At 41.7% G+C, this 19,217-nt stretch overlaps 11 non-coding genes across 11 annotated transcripts; 5 read left to right on the top strand and 6 right to left on the bottom strand.

The window, feature by feature from the left end:
* The first annotated feature begins 1,631 nt into the window (after positions 1 to 1,631).
* Positions 1,632 to 1,726, top strand: TRNAI-UAU (transfer RNA isoleucine (anticodon UAU)). The gene is made up of 2 exons: positions 1,632 to 1,669; positions 1,691 to 1,726. It is a non-coding gene; the product is annotated as a tRNA-Ile (tRNA).
* Positions 1,727 to 3,536: 1,810 nt separating this feature from the next.
* Positions 3,537 to 3,618, bottom strand: TRNAS-GCU (transfer RNA serine (anticodon GCU)). The gene has a single exon. It is a non-coding gene; the product is annotated as a tRNA-Ser (tRNA).
* A 412-nt stretch (positions 3,619 to 4,030) lies between these two features.
* Positions 4,031 to 4,125, top strand: TRNAI-UAU (transfer RNA isoleucine (anticodon UAU)). The gene is made up of 2 exons: positions 4,031 to 4,068; positions 4,090 to 4,125. It is a non-coding gene; the product is annotated as a tRNA-Ile (tRNA).
* Positions 4,126 to 5,946: 1,821 nt separating this feature from the next.
* On the bottom strand, positions 5,947 to 6,028 carry TRNAS-GCU (transfer RNA serine (anticodon GCU)). The gene has a single exon. It is a non-coding gene; the product is annotated as a tRNA-Ser (tRNA).
* A 412-nt stretch (positions 6,029 to 6,440) lies between these two features.
* TRNAI-UAU (transfer RNA isoleucine (anticodon UAU)) lies at positions 6,441 to 6,535 on the top strand. The gene is made up of 2 exons: positions 6,441 to 6,478; positions 6,500 to 6,535. It is a non-coding gene; the product is annotated as a tRNA-Ile (tRNA).
* Positions 6,536 to 8,848: 2,313 nt separating this feature from the next.
* On the top strand, positions 8,849 to 8,943 carry TRNAI-UAU (transfer RNA isoleucine (anticodon UAU)). The gene is made up of 2 exons: positions 8,849 to 8,886; positions 8,908 to 8,943. It is a non-coding gene; the product is annotated as a tRNA-Ile (tRNA).
* A 1,160-nt stretch (positions 8,944 to 10,103) lies between these two features.
* On the bottom strand, positions 10,104 to 10,175 carry TRNAT-UGU (transfer RNA threonine (anticodon UGU)). Its single transcript has one exon. It is a non-coding gene; the product is annotated as a tRNA-Thr (tRNA).
* Positions 10,176 to 10,764: 589 nt separating this feature from the next.
* On the bottom strand, positions 10,765 to 10,846 carry TRNAS-GCU (transfer RNA serine (anticodon GCU)). The gene has a single exon. It is a non-coding gene; the product is annotated as a tRNA-Ser (tRNA).
* Positions 10,847 to 11,258: 412 nt separating this feature from the next.
* TRNAI-UAU (transfer RNA isoleucine (anticodon UAU)) lies at positions 11,259 to 11,353 on the top strand. Its single transcript has 2 exons — positions 11,259 to 11,296; positions 11,318 to 11,353. It is a non-coding gene; the product is annotated as a tRNA-Ile (tRNA).
* A 1,174-nt stretch (positions 11,354 to 12,527) lies between these two features.
* Positions 12,528 to 12,599, bottom strand: TRNAT-UGU (transfer RNA threonine (anticodon UGU)). The gene has a single exon. It is a non-coding gene; the product is annotated as a tRNA-Thr (tRNA).
* Positions 12,600 to 13,188: 589 nt separating this feature from the next.
* On the bottom strand, positions 13,189 to 13,270 carry TRNAS-GCU (transfer RNA serine (anticodon GCU)). The gene has a single exon. It is a non-coding gene; the product is annotated as a tRNA-Ser (tRNA).
* Positions 13,271 to 19,217: the final 5,947 nt, after the last annotated feature.

Here is a 19,217-nt window from a genome sequence, read left to right as displayed (position 1 = left end):
TTGAATGGACAGCAGGAGAGAAGGATATTTATGGTGAGTGGGGGTGGGGTTTTGAGGAGTAACCTCATTTGCCTAAGAGCCGGGGTATCTGGGAAAAAAAGTATTTTATGGGGGAAGACTTTCACATCTCCTTGGTGAAATTTGTAGGGCCTTATAACATCCTTTCTGTGGATGCAGATTCAGTCGGAACAGAGGTCCTAGTCCTCGCTCTGCCTTTCAAAGGAACTGTAAATATGCATGGCTTATTTGGCTTTGCCCGGCAGGGCTTGCCCGGCAGGGTGAGAATGGAGTTTGTCAGGCGTTCGTCAGGCGATCGGAAGGGGTGAGGCAATAATTTATAATTCAATGATCTTCATGATATTTTCTTGATAATATGAAAGCAGGAAAGGGAAGCTTGGCAATAAGCAATCCTAAAGCAAGGTGTGACTCCAGGGAAGAATGACTTGAAAACAACATACAGAAAGAGTCATGTAAAAAGGCCCTGATGAGGCTTGAACTCATAACCCCTGGTTTACAAGACCAGTGCTCTGCCACTGAGCTACAAGGCCAGTCTGCACGCAGGATGTAAATTGCAACATGTATTCTTACTGAGGTATGAATATATCTATGATTTTGAGACTCTGTATGGAAACGTAGTTGCATATGAATGTCCACCTGCGCGCACACATTGAAGACCATGCTTAAGGCACTTTTTTTGGAAGTATGAAAAACTACATTTTCATATGAGAAAATAAGAGTTTTCGCATTCAAGACCATACCGATAGCTCTAGTTAGTATGTCTGCAATCAGTGACATATAGAAAACCCACTTATTAGAAGTGATCTGTCTCTGTGGGGCAGACATATGTTAACAGTCATTCATTTGAGACGGCCTAAACTTTAGGAGTAAGAGCTGCTTTCTTATCAATCTATTTATCCAAACTGGTTAATAAGCCAGGAGTGAGTGAAAGGCAATCCTCTGGAAACTCCATGAAAGATCTAATTTCTATTACGCACAAAATACTTCACTTTATTTGACATATTTGTTAAAATGGAACAGTCAGATGATCCCATCTAGCGGATCCTGGCTCTGTCTTGAAAGAGAGTGTAATTATACTACAAGAAATGCTGGCCATCAAAAGAGACTCTGATGGCTTTCCGACGAAGGTGGGATTCGAACCCACGCGTGCAGAGCATAATGGATTAGCCGTCCATCGCCTTAACAACTCGGCCACCTCGTCTGCCCTACAGCCCCATCTGAAACCTTGCTTCACAAAAGGTAGTGAAGTGTCAATATACTGTACCTAAAAAAGAAAAAAACAGCTGAGGCAAGATCTCACATTCCACGTCTTCCCCCAATCAGGGACCTACATTTCATTTTTGGGAAATTCTTACTATGTACTAATTACAAATATTCATAAGATTCCCCTAGACTTTGTCAGAACTTTCAAGATATAATTCTATGGGGTTTTGAATAGACAGAGCATATGTTATAGGACAATTATAGAATCTATTCCGTTTGGACTGTATTTTTAATAGTCATGATAACATGCTAGCATGTGAGTCGATCTTGCACAGTGAATGATGGAGCAGTGTCTGTCCTCTACTTGGTCAGCTGTAGATGGCTCACCTGGGGAGATGTGAAAAGAGAGAGCTCCAGTGGCGCAATCGGTTAGCGTGCGGTACTTATACAGCAGTACTTGCACTGAGCCATGCCGAGGTTGTGAGTTCGAGCCTCACCTGGAGCAGCCGTGTTGTTTTTCATAAACCATTTCACAAAAAGTAAAGTTTAAACTCAGAGTATGGACGGCCCTTGCTAGAGAGTCTTTACTTCTTATAGGATCTACGTGTCCTACTCCTCTGGGTGCCAAATATCACATATCCTCCGCGATGCTCAGTTTAAACATTCCATGATGTGCCATCTTGCATTTCATGCAAACACCACATCAGTGCATTTAAAAATACATTTGTAGAATAATAAATATGATGAAAACAGTGTTCTCACATGATAACCATAAACTGAAGAGCTGCAAAAAATGCTGTATCAGCTACTTACAATAAAAGGTGACTCGAAAAAACTAGCAAAAGAAGAGCATCATCATATTAAAGGTTCTATTCACCATCTTGAGTTGCACCATAGCAGCTTATGGTGCTTTTCTGCTCAGAGTGTGCCTCCAATCCCACATTCATTTTTAATTTCTTTGCAGTTTAAAAAACAACAATTACTGCTCGAAGTTCACTTTTCAAAACCATTCAACCTATTAAATGTATTTCTCTAACCTATGAATGTGGTCCATGTTCACTTTTCCTCATCTTCATCTCGATACTCCTTTCCCAGAAACCAGGTTCACTTCTTCATTCAACCCACCCATCCAAGGTCACCAAATCTTTGAAGCAAGTCTGCCTATTCTCCCTTTCTCTCTATGTACAAGATACCTTGTATCATTTGAATGGACAGCAGGAGAGAAGGATATTTATGGTGAGTGGGGGTGGGGTTTTGAGGAGTAACCTCATTTGCCTAAGAGCCGGGGTATCTGGGAAAAAAAGTATTTTATGGGGGAAGACTTTCACATCTCCTTGGTGAAATTTGTAGGGCCTTATAACATCCTTTCTGTGGATGCAGATTCAGTCGGAACAGAGGTCCTAGTCCTCGCTCTGCCTTTCAAAGGAACTGTAAATATGCATGGCTTATTTGGCTTTGCCCGGCAGGGTGAGAATGGCGTTTGTCAGGCGTTCGGAAGGGGTGAGGCAATAATTTATAATTCAATGATCTTCATGATATTTTCTTGATAATATGAAAGCAGGAAATGGAAGCTTGGCAATAAGCAATCCTAAAGCAAGGTGTGACTCCAGGGAAGAATGACTTGAAAACAACATACAGAAAGACTCATGTAAAAAGGCCCTGATGAGGCTTGAACTCATGAACCCTGGTTTACAAGACCAGTGCTCTGCCACTGAGCTACAAGGCCAGTCTGTACGCAGGATGTAAATTGCAACATGTATTCTTACTGAGGTATGAATATATCTATGATTTTGAGACTCTGTATGGAAACGTAGTTGCATATGAATGTCCACGTGCGCGCACACATTGAAGACCATGCTTAAGGCACTTTTTTTGGAAGTATGAAAAACTACATTTTCATATGAGAAAATAAGAGTTTTCGCATTCAAGACCATACCGATAGCTCTAGTTAGTATGTCTGCAATCAGTGACATATAGAGAACCCACTTATTAGAAGTGATCTGTCTCTGTGGGGCAGACATATGTTAACAGTCATTCATTTGAGACGGCCTAAACTTTAGGAGTAAGAGCTGCTTTCTTATCAATCTATTTATCCAAACTGGTTAATAAGCCAGGAGTGAGTGAAAGGCAATCCTCTGGAAACTCCATGAAAGATCTAATTTCTATTACGCACAAAATACTTCACTTTATTTTACATATTTGTTAAAATGGAACAGTCAGATGATCCCATCTAGCGGATCCTGGCTCTGTCTTGAAAGAGAGTGTAATTATACTACAAGAAATGCTGGCCATCAAAAGAGACTCTGATGGCTTTCCGACGAAGGTGGGATTCGAACCCACGCGTGCAGAGCACAATGGATTAGCAGTCCATCGCCTTAACCACTCGGCCACCTCGTCTGCCCTACAGCCCCATCTGAAACCTTGCTTCACAAAAGGTACTGAAGTGTCAATATACTGTACCTAAAAAAGAAAAAAACAGCTGAGGCAAGATCTCACATTCCACGTCTTCCCCCAATCAGGGACCTACATTTCATTTTTGGGAAATTCTTACTATGTGCTAATTACAAATATTCATAAGATTCCCCTAGACTTTGTCAGAACTGTCAAGATATAATTCTATGGGGTTTTGAATAGACAGAGCATATGTTATAGGACAATTATAGAATCTATTCCGTTTGGACTGTATTTTTAATAGTCATGATAACATGCTAGCATGTGAGTCGATCTTGCACAGTGAATGATGGAGCAGTGTCTGTCATCTACTTGGTCAGCTGTAGATGGCTCACCTGGGGAGATGTGAAAATAGAGAGCTCCAGTGGCGCAATCGGTTAGCGTGCGGTACTTATACAGCAGTACTTGCACTGAGCCATGCCGAGGTTGTGAGTTCGAGCCTCACTTGGAGCAGCCGTGTTGTTTTTCATAAACCATTTCACAAAAAGTAAAGTTTAAACTCAGAGTATGGACGGCCCTTGCTAGAGAGTCTTTACTTCTTATAGGATCTACGTGTCCTACTCCTCTGGGTGCCAAATATCACATATCCTCCGCGATGCTCAGTTTAAACATTCCATGATGTGCCATCTTGCATTTCATGCAAACACCACATCAGTGCATTTAAAAATACATTTGTAGAATAATAAATATGATGAAAACAGTGTTCTCACATGATAACCATAAACTGAAGAGCTGCAAAAAATGCTGTATCAGCTACTTACAATAAAAGGTGACTCGAAAAAACTAGCAAAAGAAGAGCATCATCATATTAAAGGTTCTATTCACCATCTTGAGTTGCACCATAGCAGCTTATGGTGCTTTTCTGCTCAGAGTGTGCCTCCAATCCCACATTCATTTTTAATTTCTTTGCAGTTTAAAAAACAACAATTACTGCTCGAAGTTCACTTTTCAAAACCATTCAACCTATTAAATGTATTTCTCTAACCTATGAATGTGGTCCATGTTCACTTTTCCTCATCTTCATCTCGATACTCCTTTCCCAGAAACCAGGTTCACTTCTTCATTCAACCCACCCATCCAAGGTCACCAAATCTTTGAAGCAAGTCTGGCTATTCTCCCTGTCTCTCTATGTACAAGATACCTTGTATCATTTGAATGGACAGCAGGAGAGAAGGATATTTATGGTGAGTGGGGGTGGGGTTTTGAGGAGTAACCTTATTTGCCTAAGAGCCGGGGTATCTGGGAAAAAAAGTATTTTATGGGGGAAGACTTTCACATCTCCTTGGTGAAATTTGTAGGGCCTTATAACATCCTTTCTGTGGATGCAGATTCAGTCAGAACAGAGGTCCTAGTCCTCGCTCTGCCTTTCAAAGGAACTGTAAATATGCATGGCTTATTTGGCTTTGCCCGGCAGGGTGAGAATGGCGTTTGTCAGGCGTTCGTCAGGCGATCGGAAGGGGTGAGGCAATAATTTATAATTCAATGATCTTCATGATATTTTCTTGATAATATGAAAGCAGGAAAGGGAAGCTTGGCAATAAGCAATCCTAAAGCAAAGTGTGACTCCAGGGAAGAATGACTTGAAAACAACATACAGAAAGACTCATGTAAAAAGGCCCTGATGAGGCTTGAACTCATGAACCCTGGTTTACAAGACCAGTGCTCTGCCACTGAGCTACAAGGCCAGTCTGCACGCAGGATGTAAATTGCAACATGTATTCTTACTGAGGTATGAATATATCTATGATTTTGAGACTCTGTATGGAAACGTAGTTGCATATGAATGTCCACGTGCGCGCACACATTGAAGACCATGCTTAAGGCACTTTTTTTGGAAGTATGAAAAACTACATTTTCATATGAGAAAATAAGAGTTTTCGCATTCAAGACCATACCGATAGCTCTAGTTAGTATGTCTGCAATCAGTGACATATACAGAACCCACTTATTAGAAGTGATCTGTCTCTGTGGGGCAGACATATGTTAACAGTCATTCATTTGAGACGGCCTAAACTTTAGGAGTAAGAGCTGCTTTCTTATCAATCTATTTATCCAAACTGGTTAATAAGCCAGGAGTGAGTGAAAGGCAATCCTCTGGAAACTCCATGAAAGATCTAATTTCTATTACGCACAAAATACTTCACTTTATTTGACATATTTGTTAAAATGGAACAGTCAGATGATCCCATCTAGCAGATCCTGGCTCTGTCTTGAAAGAGAGTGTAATTATACTACAAGAAATGCTGGCCATCAAAAGAGACTCTGATGGCTTTCCGACGAAGGTGGGATTCGAACCCACGCGTGCAGAGCACAATGGATTAGCAGTCCATCGCCTTAACCACTCGGCCACCTCGTCTGCTCTACAGCCCCATCTGAAACCTTGCTTCACAAAAGGTACTGAAGTGTCAATATACTGTACCTAAAAAAGAAAAAAACAGCTGAGGCAAGATCTCACATTCCACGTCTTCCCCCAATCAGGGACCTACATTTCATTTTTGGGAAATTCTTACTATGTGCTAATTACAAATATTCATAAGATTCCCCTAGACTTTGTCAGAACTGTCAAGATATAATTCTATGGGGTTTTGAATAGACAGAGCATATGTTATAGGACAATTATAGAATCTATTCCGTTTGGACTGTATTTTTAATAGTCATGATAACATGCTAGCATGTGAGTCGATCTTGCACAGTGAATGATGGAGCAGTGTCTGTCATCTACTTGGTCAGCTGTAGATGGCTCACCTGGGGAGATGTGAAAAGAGAGAGCTCCAGTGGCGCAATCGGTTAGCGCGCGGTACTTATACAGCAGTACTTGCACTGAGCCATGCCGAGGTTGTGAGTTCGAGCCTCACCTGGAGCAGCCGTGTTGTTTTTCATAAACCATTTCACAAAAAGTAAAGTTTAAACTCAGAGTATGGACGGCCCTTGCTAGAGAGTCTTTACTTCTTATAGGATCTACGTGTCCTACTCCTCTGGGTGCCAAATATCATATATCCTCCGCGATGCTCAGTTTAAACATTCCATGATGTGCCATCTTGCATTTCATGCAAACACCACATCAGTGCATTTAAAAATACATTTGTAGAATAATAAATATGATGAAAACAGTGTTCTCACATGATAACCATAAACTGAAGAGCTGCAAAAAATGCTGTATCAGCTACTTACAATAAAAGGTGACTCGAAAAAACTAGCAAAAGAAGAGCATCATCATATTAAAGGTTCTATTCACCATCTTGAGTTGCAACATAGCAGCTTATGGTGCTTTTCTGCTCAGAGTGTGCCTCCAATCCCACATTCATTTTTAATTTCTTTGCAGTTTAAAAAACAACAATTACTGCTCGAAGTTCACTTTTCAAAACCATTCAACCTATTAAATGTATTTCTCTAACCTATGAATGTGGTCCATGTTCACTTTTCCTCATCTTCATCTCGATACTCCTTTCCCAGAAACCAGGTTCAATTCTTCATTCAACCCACCCATCCAAAGTCATCAAATCTTTGAAGCAAGTCTGCCTATTCTCCCTTTCTCTCTATGTACAAGATACCTTGTATCATTTGAATGGACAGCAGGAGAGAAGGATATTTATGGTGAGTGGGGGTGGGGTTTTGAGGAGTAACCTCATTTGCCTAAGAGCCGGGGTATCTGGGAAAAAAAGTATTTTATGGGGGAAGACTTTCACATCTCCTTGGTGAAATTTGTAGGGCCTTATAACATCCTTTCTGTGGATGCAGATTCAGTCGGAACAGAGGTCCTAGTCCTCGCTCTGCCTTTCAAAGGAACTGTAAATATGCATGGCTTATTTGGCTTTGCCCGGCAGGGTGAGAATGGAGTTTGTCAGGCGTTCGTCAGGCGATCGGAAGGGGTGAGGCAATAATTTATAATTCAATGATCTTCATGATATTTTCTTGATAATGTGAAAGCAGGAAAGGGAAGCTTGGCAATAAGCAATCCTAAAGCAAGGTGTGACTCCAGGGAAGAATGACTTGAAAACAACATACAGAAAGAGTCATGTAAAAAGGCCCTGATGAGGCTTGAACTCATAACCCCTGGTTTACAAGACCAGTGCTCTGCCACTGAGCTACAAGGCCAGTCTGCACGCAGGATGTAAATTGCAACATGTATTCTTACTGAGGTATGAATATATCTATGATTTTGAGACTGTATGGAAACGTAGTTGCATATGAATGTCCACGTGCGCGCACACATTGAAGACCATGCTTAAGGCACTTTTTTTGGAAGTATGAAAAACTACATTTTCATATGAGAAAATAAGAGTTTTCGCATTCAAGACCATACCGATAGCTCTAGTTAGTATGTCTGCAATCAGTGACATATAGAAAACCCACTTATTAGAAGTGATCTGTCTCTGTGGGGCAGACATATGTTAACAGTCATTCATTTGAGACGGCCTAAACTTTAGGAGTAAGAGCTGCTTTCTTATCAATCTATTTATCCAAACTGGTTAATAAGCCAGGAGTGAGTGAAAGGCAATCCTCTGGAAACTCCATGAAAGATCTAATTTCTATTACGCACAAAATACTTCACTTTATTTGACATATTTGTTAAAATGGAACAGTCAGATGATCCCATCTAGCGGATCCTGGCTCTGTCTTGAAAGAGAGTGTAATTATACTACAAGAAATGCTGGCCATCAAAAGAGACTCTGATGGCTTTCCGACGAAGGTGGGATTCGAACCCACGCGTGCAGAGCACAATAGATTAGCAGTCCATCGCCTTAACCACTCGGCCACCTCGTCTGCCCTACAGCCCCATCTGAAACCTTGCTTCACAAAAGGTACTGAAGTGTCAATATACTGTACCTAAAAAAGAAAAAAACAGCTGAGGCAAGATCTCACATTCCACGTCTTCCCCCAATCAGGGACCTACATTTCATTTTTGGGAAATTCTTACTATGTGCTAATTACAAATATTCATAAGATTCCCCTAGACTTTGTCAGAACTGTCAAGATATAATTCTATGGGGTTTTGAATAGACAGAGCATATGTTATAGGACAATTATAGAATCTATTCCGTTTGGACTGTATTTTTAATAGTCATGATAACATGCTAGCATGTGAGTCGATCTTGCACAGTGAATGATGGAGCAGTGTCTGTCATCTACTTGGTCAGCTGTAGATGGCTCACCTGGGGAGATGTGAAAAGAGAGAGCTCCAGTGGCGCAATCGGTTAGCGCGCGGTACTTATACAGCAGTACTTGCACTGAGCCATGCCGAGGTTGTGAGTTCGAGCCTCACCTGGAGCAGCCGTGTTGTTTTTCATAAACCATTTCACAAAAAGTAAAGTTTAAACTCAGAGTATGGACGGCCCTTGCTAGAGAGTCTTTACTTCTTATAGGATCTACGTGTCCTACTCCTCTGGGTGCCAAATATCACATATCCTCCGCGATGCTCAGTTTAAACATTCCATGATGTGCCATCTTGCATTTCATGCAAACACCACATCAGTGCATTTAAAAATACATTTGTAGAATAATAAATATGATGAAAACAGTGTTCTCACATGATAACCATAAACTGAAGAGCTGCAAAAAATGCTGTATCAGCTACTTACAATAAAAGGTGACTCGAAAAAACTAGCAAAAGAAGAGCATCATCATATTAAAGGTTCTATTCACCATCTTGAGTTGCACCATAGCAGCTTATGGTGCTTTTCTGCTCAGAGTGTGCCTCCAATCCCACATTCATTTTTAATTTCTTTGCAGTTTAAAAAACAACAATTACTGCTCGAAGTTCACTTTTCAAAACCATTCAACCTATTAAATGTATTTCTCTAACCTATGAATGTGGTCCATGTTCACTTTTCCTCATCTTCATCTCGATACTCCTTTCCCAGAAACCAGGTTCACTTCTTCATTCAACCCACCCATCCAAGGTCACCAAATCTTTGAAGCAAGTCTGCCTATTCTCCCTTTCTCTCTATGTACAAGATACCTTGTATCATTTGAATGGACAGCAGGAGAGAAGGATATTTATGGTGAGTGGGGGTGGGGTTTTGAGGAGTAACCTCATTTGCCTAAGAGCCGGGGTATCTGGGAAAAAAAGTATTTTATGGGGGAAGACTTTCACATCTCCTTGGTGAAATTTGTAGGGCCTTATAACATCCTTTCTGTGGATGCAGATTCAGTCGGAACAGAGGTCCTAGTCCTCGCTCTGCCTTTCAAAGGAACTGTAAATATGCATGGCTTATTTGGCTTTGCCCGGCAGGGTGAGAATGGCGTTTGCCAGGCGTTCGTCAGGCGATCGGAAGGGGTGAGGCAATAATTTATAATTCAATGATCTTCATGATATTTTCTTGATAATATGAAAGCAGGAAAGGGAAGCTTGGCAATAAGCAATCCTAAAGCAAGGTGTGACTCCAGGGAAGAATGACTTGAAAACAACATACAGAAAGACTCATGTAAAAAGGCCCTGATGAGGCTTGAACTCATGACCCCTGGTTTACAAGACCAGTGCTCTGCCACTGAGCTACAAGGCCAGTCTGCACGCAGGATGTAAATTGCAACATGTATTCTTACTGAGGTATGAATATATCTATGATTTTGAGACTCTGTATGGAAACGTAGTTGCATATGAATGTCCACGTGCGCGCACACATTGAAGACCATGCTTAAGGCACTTTTTTTGGAAGTATGAAAAACTACATTTTCATATGAGAAAATAAGAGTTTTCGCATTCAAGACCATACCGATAGCTCTAGTTAGTATGTCTGCAATCAGTGACATATACAGAACCCACTTATTAGAAGTGATCTGTCTCTGTGGGGCAGACATATGTTAACAGTCATTCATTTGAGACGGCCTAAACTTTAGGAGTAAGAGCTGCTTTCTTATCAATCTATTTATCCAAACTGGTTAATAAGCCAGGAGTGAGTGAAAGGCAATCCTCTGGAAACTCCATGAAAGATCTAATTTCTATTACGCACAAAATACTTCACTTTATTTGACATATTTGTTAAAATGGAACAGTCAGATGATCCCATCTAGCAGATCCTGGCTCTGTCTTGAAAGAGAGTGTAATTATACTACAAGAAATGCTGGCCATCAAAAGAGACTCTGATGGCTTTCCGACGAAGGTGGGATTCGAACCCACGCGTGCAGAGCACAATGGATTAGCAGTCCATCGCCTTAACCACTCGGCCACCTCGTCTGCTCTACAGCCCCATCTGAAACCTTGCTTCACAAAAGGTACTGAAGTGTCAATATACTGTACCTAAAAAAGAAAAAAACAGCTGAGGCAAGATCTCACATTCCACGTCTTCCCCCAATCAGGGACCTACATTTCATTTTTGGGAAATTCTTACTATGTGCTAATTACAAATATTCATAAGATTCCCCTAGACTTTGTCAGAACTGTCAAGATATAATTCTATGGGGTTTTGAATAGACAGAGCATATGTTATAGGACAATTATAGAATCTATTCCGTTTGGACTGTATTTTTAATAGTCATGATAACATGCTAGCATGTGAGTCGATCTTGCACAGTGAATGATGGAGCAGTGTCTGTCATCTACTTGGTCAGCTGTAGATGGCTCACCTGGGGAGATGTGAAAAGAGAGAGCTCCAGTGGCGCAATCGGTTAGCGCGCGGTACTTATACAGCAGTACTTGCACTGAGCCATGCCGAGGTTGTGAGTTCGAGCCTCACCTGGAGCAGCCGTGTTGTTTTTCATAAACCATTTCACAAAAAGTAAAGTTTAAACTCAGAGTATGGACGGCCATTGCTAGAGAGTCTTTACTTCTTATAGGATCTACGTGTCCTACTCCTCTGGGTGCCAAATATCATATATCCTCCGCGATGCTCAGTTTAAACATTCCATGATGTGCCATCTTGCATTTCATGCAAACACCACATCAGTGCATTTAAAAATACATTTGTAGAATAATAAATATGATGAAAACAGTGTTCTCACATGATAACCATAAACTGAAGAGCTGCAAAAAATGCTGTATCAGCTACTTACAATAAAAGGTGACTCGAAAAAACTAGCAAAAGAAGAGCATCATCATATTAAAGGTTCTATTCACCATCTTGAGTTGCACCATAGCAGCTTATGGTGCTTTTCTGCTCAGAGTGTGCCTCCAATCCCACATTCATTTTTAATTTCTTTGCAGTTTAAAAAACAACAATTACTGCTCGAAGTTCACTTTTCAAAACCATTCAACCTATTAAATGTATTTCTCTAACCTATGAATGTGGTCCATGTTCACTTTTCCTCATCTTCATCTCGATACTCCTTTCCCAGAAACCAGGTTCACTTCTTCATTCAACCCCCCCATCCAAAGTCATCAAATCTTTGAAGCAAGTCTGCCTATTCTCCCTTTCTCTCTATGTACAAGATACCTTGTATCATTTGAATGGACAGCAGGAGAGAAGGATATTTATGGTGAGTGGGGGTGGGGTTTTGAGGAGTAACCTCATTTGCCTAAGAGCCGGGGTATCTGGGAAAAAAAGTATTTTATGGGGGAAGACTTTCACATCTCCTTGGTGAAATTTGTAGGGCCTTATTACATCCTTTCTGTGGATGCAGATTCAGTCGGAACAGAGGTCCTAGTCCTCGCTCTGCCTTTCAAAGGAACTGTAAATATGCATGGCTTATTTGGCTTTGCCCGGCAGGGCTTGCCCGCCAGGGTGAGAATGGCGTTTGTCAGGCGTTCGTCAGGCGATCGGAAGGGGTGAGGCAATAATTTATAATTCAATGATCTTCATGATATTTTCTTGATAATATGAAAGCAGGAAAGGGAAGCTTGGCAATAAGCAATCCTAAAGCAAGGTGTGACTCCAGGGAAGAATGACTTGAAAACAACATACAGAAAGACTCATGTAAAAAGGCCCTGATGAGGCTTGAACTCATGACCCCTGGTTTACAAGACCAGTGCTCTGCCACTGAGCTACAAGGCCAGTCTGCACGCAGGATGTAAATTGCAACATGTATTCTTACTGAGGTATGAATATATCTATGATTTTGAGACTCTGTATGGAAACGTAGTTGCATATGAATGTCCACGTGCGCGCACACATTGAAGACCATGCTTAAGGCACTTTTTTTGGAAGTATGAAAAACTACATTTTCATATGAGAAAATAAGAGTTTTCGCATTCAAGACCATACCGATAGCTCTAGTTAGTATGTCTGCAATCAGTGACATATAGAGAACCCACTTATTAGAAGTGATCTGTCTCTGTGGGGCAGACATATGTTAACAGTCATTCATTTGAGACGGCCTAAACTTTAGGAGTAAGAGCTGCTTTCTTATCAATCTATTTATCCAAACTGGTTAATAAGCCAGGAGTGAGTGAAAGGCAATCCTCTGGAAACTCCATGAAAGATCTAATTTCTATTACGCACAAAATACTTCACTTTATTTGACATATTTGTTAAAATGGAACAGTCAGATGATCCCATCTAGCGGATCCTGGCTCTGTCTTGAAAGAGAGTGTAATTATACTACAAGAAATGCTGGCCATCAAAAGAGACTCTGATGGCTTTCCGACGAAGGTGGGATTCGAACCCACGCGTGCAGAGCTCAATGGATTAGCAGTCCATCGCCTTAACCACTCGGCCACCTCGTCTGCCCTACAGCCCCATCTGAAACCTTGCTTCACAAAAGGTACTGAAGTGTCAATATACTGTACCTAAAAAAGAAAAAAACAGCTGAGGCAAGATCTCACATTCCACGTCTTCCCCCAATCAGGGACCTACATTTCATTTTTGGGAAATTCTTACTATGTGCTAATTACAAATATTCATAAGATTCCCCTAGACTTTGTCAGAACTGTCAAGATATAATTCTATGGGGTTTTGAATAGACAGAGCATATGTTATAGGACAATTATAGAATCTATTCCGTTTGGACTGTATTTTTAATAGTCATGATAACATGCTAGCATGTGAGTCGATCTTGCACAGTGAATGATGGAGCAGTGTCTGTCATCTACTTGGTCAGCTGTAGATGGCTCACCTGGGGAGATGTGAAAAGAGAGAACTCCAGTGGCGCAATCGGTTAGCGCGCGGTACTTATACAGCAGTACTTGCACTGTGCCATGCCGAGGTTGTGAGTTCGAGCCTCACCTGTAGCAGCCGTGTTGATTTTCATAAACCATTTGTGGAAATGTGGATTTTCCTGATCAGTTATGTCCCCTATCTTGGACCCCAACGGTTCTATATGCATGTTACAAGTACATGTATGTTCCCTCCAGTTCCAGTTTCTAAGACGCAAACATATGTGTGTCTACTGTCAACATGTTCTCTGTCAGATCAGCCATCAATGGGCTGGATATTCGATTCCTTAGTATGAAAGGCCACCGACTTTATATGGCTAAGTTACTCCATTTTTACAGTTCAGGCGAGTAGGCCCGATTCTGTCCTCAAAGCCTTTCCCTGCTCTCTGTCTCTGACAGCTTCAGCTTGAGCTCGCATCTGTATCCATGAACTTTGTCCTACTCCCTGTGCAGCTAACGGTGCCTGCCTCGGCCAGTTTTCGCCTGTCTGCCAAGAAGTTGTATTTCACCTTCGAATTATCTATTTTGCTCTTCAGCCGATGCATTCCTGTCCAGTGATTTAGGTAAACATTTCCTTTAGCTCACAAGCAAAGGACTCAGTCTTTCCGTCCTCCTGCAAGTGATTCATAGCCCTGTTGCCATGGAAAGTTTTCTGCCCCTCGCATCTCATATAGACACTTAGACGCTTGTACACGCACACAGTCAGTATAGAATAGATTCTGTCCGAGAGTCTCTTCCTTGTGGATAACATAGTTCTTTAAACATAGGATGTTAGATATGATTTGGGATTAGGATGACTTGACCCCAGACTTCTCGTCTCCACATGTAGAGCTAAATGTCAAGTCCCCTTCACCCCCTAGTTGCACGTCAATTACACGTCATGCTGCCGCGCGCGCATCTATGCCAAGTATTATCTTATAGATCCACCTATGCCTGATAATTCTAACCAATCATGTTTCTTTTATTCCTTATTACGCCTAGTTTCGATTATGTCACTGTCACGTCATTTTTCTTATCAAATGTTACGCCTTCTACATTCGTTTCATTGTAATGTACTTATTATAAAAATACATGTCTGTTAATAAATTATTGTACTTCACTTCCTGAACCTTCGTGGTGACGGAACCTGAGGGCCGCGACTCGAGTCGGCCATTTTGAATGGAATAAAGCCCATTAGAAACCTCTTATACCACGGATTCTGCCTCTCGTTATTTTGAGCTATTTTACTTTAATTTAAGATTCCGCATGAAATTCAGTCCGGTAATATTTATTTTATTTACCACATAATGGCGCCCGAATAGGGACACTTTCTCATCTCACGCGCCGGCGGTGCGTTGCAGGCCCGGTCTCCTGCCACAGCTGGACGGACCATAAACGCGTACCAGCAGGATTTCCTGTAAGCTCCCTCCGGTCAAGCGGGGGCGACTGAGGCTGCGTTCAACCCAGACGAGGCGGTGAGAAGTGCGAAGTATCCCGACCAGAGCCTATCTGAGAGAGCAAGATCCGAGGTATACAGAGGCCCACCAGGTTTTCCGAAATTCCGACGTCCAGAGGGTCCGATGTCCGCAGTTATCGAGTCCTGTCCATTCTCTGAGGCCTTCCGTTTCAAGGAGCTACTCGGTGAGTACCATCGCCGGGGAGGCGTGTTGACGCGCACATAGGTTGTGCCGGTCAAGACGGATTTGGGTACACAAATCCGGTCTGCACTGTTTAGCAGTGTATATGTACTGTTTGGCAGTATATCAAGTATTCCGAAGTATTCAGTTATTGTCAAGAATTCAGCGTGGTGATTAGTTAGGCAGACTGTCATCATTGTCGATCATTGTTATAATGTTTAATGTTTAATGTTTAAAGTATTCAGAAAATGTCTTGCATATTGTGGTATGAATGACTGTTCATTGTTCACTGTTCATTATTGTGTTTCTCGTATTAAGTAAGTTCAAGAGTAAGTATCAGATCAGTTGTCAATATGCCGCTCTTCTCGAAGTTAAGACAGATTACTACCAGAAAAGGGGTGCTTGAAGAAGCAGTTCCTATTCCTCCTAGAGACACTCCAGGACATTTCATGTACCATAAACATGGCTTAGATGCCATATTGTTTCTTGATCTATGGGTAGATTATACCAAAGGATTACCGGAAAGTCAAAGGTGGCCCATAGCGGGAACCTGGGATGCAGAGTGCATCATGAAAGTGGAGGAAGAGTTATGGAAAAGAAAGGTCAGACAGTCACAGAAAGACGCCGTTGAGTTATGGCGTAAAGAATCTCATAGACGAACAGAAAAAGCACGTAGACAAGAAGAGAGGAGTAAAGAAAGTTCAAATAAAGTTCAAGAAAATCTATTAATTGAGGAAGGTATCCGAGTGAAATCAGAACAAGTAAATAGACAAAGAAATGCTCTTATGAATGGTATGTATCCCCTTCTAGCCGAAGGACTACCTAAGGCTGTTACGGAGGTGCCAAAAGACTTGCCACCCCCGTTATTTCCAATTAAGGTACATCCAAAGGGGCATCCCAGAACCGCAGAAGATGTTTTCCTTTCCTCATATCTAGACGATGCAGCCCCCGAGTATGCTAACGCCACACCACATAGACCGTCTGGCGGAGGGGTTCAACGTCAGGATCAGGTATCTGTCCCCGTGCAACAGCAAGTCCCGATACAAGCATCGGCAAGCACATCTGTTTCCGCATCTGTTTCCGCAGTCGACTCTACAGGGGTATCGACACCCATAGTTGCTGTATCACGTTCGACGAACCCTTTCACACCCGACGCCCCAGATGGGGCCACGGGAGGTGCTAGCAGTACTTTTACACCACCTAGAATAAATAAACTTGTCTTTCAAGAGTCAGCACATTCACGCACACCTAAGTTCGTAAATGAACGTACGCTTAAGGAACTCCTTGTAAATTGTAGATATGACCCCGTGGTTGGTAAAGAGGACGAAATGGTCCTGGCATCATTACGTATCAGACGAGCCGCAGAGTATTTAGCAAGGTTACCAGGGATGGCTACGCATCTAGATAACATATATCATTTTGTTCAAACAGGACGAGATCCAGGATGTATTAACAGAGCTATGGAATTCCAGAAAGTAGAGATACAAGGGGAACTGTTACGTTTCCTCATAAACTGTGTGATCAGAAATCAAGATCGTCCGGGGGTAGACCGGAATGCAATGCTTATTCTTACAAGATGGAGTCAGAATATATCAGAAGGGAGACACGATAAGCAAAATTGTATAATAGCCATGTGCCGAAAAATACGTAAAGAAATAGAGCGTATTCATGAAGAGAGATTGGAAACAGACGAGTTTGAGCAAGATGAAGTGTCCGAAGCAGGGAATTCTGCAAGACAGTCAGAGACCATAGCCTATGTAGGCAGAGGAAGATCTTGTGAAAATACTAGATGTTTTTCTGATCCAATACACTCTGTATGTCCAAATAATAGCAGAACGTATCCGACGCCTGTAATAAATCTGAAGTCTCCTGAACATTCGTTTCAAGCCGCAGATAAAATACTACGAGAACGAAGGGGTTACCACCTCCTCGATTCCATGGATGAGCAAGAATTAGCCAGATCAGCCGTTCACTGGATTGTTAGTCCTGAAAAATACGGTGATGAGACCGTAGCACGCACGTTTCTCAACCTCAGTACAGATGAACAACGTTTAGCTGGAATCTATATGATTCAGCAACTCCTCATATTATATAAGAGCCAACATGCTGATCCTGGTCCTTTACCTGATATATTAACGGAACTACTCACGTACAGATGGAAAGGTTCTAGTAACAAGCTAATTAAAGAGATATTAGTGTCACGTAAGCAGTACGTCCTTTTTGTAAATCCAGATTCTCTCTCCCTGCCCCCCAGAGAAAGAGCACCGTACTACATGGATAGACAAAATCCTTTACGAGAAGTGCACCCAATAAAAGGCGAAGACAATGAGTTTCACCGTGTATTTGTTTACACACCTATATCAAAAATGGAATTATTAGAAATGAAGAAAGTAGTACCTAGCCATGACAAAGACCCAGCGGGTTTCCACCGAGAAATTAAAGACATGTTACTGATGGGAGAGTACACCTTTCCTGATATTATGACAATATTAAAGGTGCTTTTGCCTACTGGCATATATGAAAAACTGAAAGAAAAAGAGTGGGAAGTGGGAGACCAAAAGATAGACTGGACAGCATTAGCAGAGGAAGAAAGGGGCCGAGCCGCAGGTTCAGGGCTCGGGGATAAAGTTAAACTATTACCAGGTTTACTAGTACAGGTACTGCCACGTTTATTAACTACAAAAAAGGAAGATTGGGGTGCAATCACAGCCTGTAAACAAAAGCAAGATGAAGACACAAGCGATTATTATGCTCGATTTGAAAAATGTTTTGGTATAAATAGTGGTATAAAAGCAAGTAGTGACTCATATCCACATTTATTTGTGACAAAATTAGTGGAAAATGCATTACCTCCAGTAAAGAATAGAATATTGAAATTCGAGAGTACCTGGCAAAGTAACACTCCGTCGCAAATGCTACAAATGTTACAGTATCATCACAATAGAATTAGGGATGAACAAGAACACGAGCATAGACGCATGAAGGATACAAAAATGAAAATGCTAGTTTCTCAGACAGTACCAGCAGATGGTCACAAAAAGGGTGTGACACATTCTGGTGATTTTGCAGTTCCTGTAAAAGGAACCTGCAATTACTGTAAACAACTAGGCCATTATGTACATGATTGTCAAGTCCTGAAACGAAATATAGCTACAGGTATTGCAAAAGAGAGACCACGATTAGTTAGACAAGATCAGAATGAAAAAGGAGCTATGCAGCATGGACAGTCCGTGCCAGTTCAGCAACAGTCTATGCCAGCCTCACAGCAACCCATACAGTTTGTGCCAGCTGCACCACCGTTGCCTGCTACTGCCACACAAACCACAACACAACAAATGTATCAGACTGCACAGTATGAATACCCTGAGTATCAGCGTTACGCATGAACCAGCCTAGAGAGGGAAGTTGACTTACCGCTTATCGAGATTCCGGTAGATCAAGAAGGACCTTATGTACATAGTGAATTATTAGGTCAAGATAGAAAATTCTTACTCGATACAGGGGCAAGTCGAACAACCATAAAACGTAGTGAAGTTCCAGGGGCACCCCTCTCAGGCTCTCAAAATGTTTCCCTTGGTTTTTCAGGAAAACCTATTGTTAATGAAGTATCACAGCCTCTACCACTTACGATAGGACCTTTGACACGAACTACAGATTTATTGCTTACTAAATCATGCCCAGAAAATTTGTTAGGAATTAAAACTCTGAAAGCACTAGGAGCCATAATATGTTGTTCTCCGGAAGGAGTAAGGTTGTTTTTGCGTGATTTTAAAGGTCACTATGTGTCTAGAGACATGGATCCCCGACTACAGATTTTACCAGTACATCTATGGGCACAAGGCCCTACGGATGTTGGCTGCATGAACATTACACCCTATCGAGTTACATTGAAAGCAGGAGTG

Source organism: Triturus cristatus, chromosome 12 (genome assembly GCF_964204655.1).
Source record: "Triturus cristatus chromosome 12, aTriCri1.1, whole genome shotgun sequence".
Classification (NCBI taxonomy): domain Eukaryota; kingdom Metazoa; phylum Chordata; class Amphibia; order Caudata; family Salamandridae; genus Triturus; species Triturus cristatus.
This window is presented reverse-complemented; position numbering and strand designations above follow the sequence as displayed.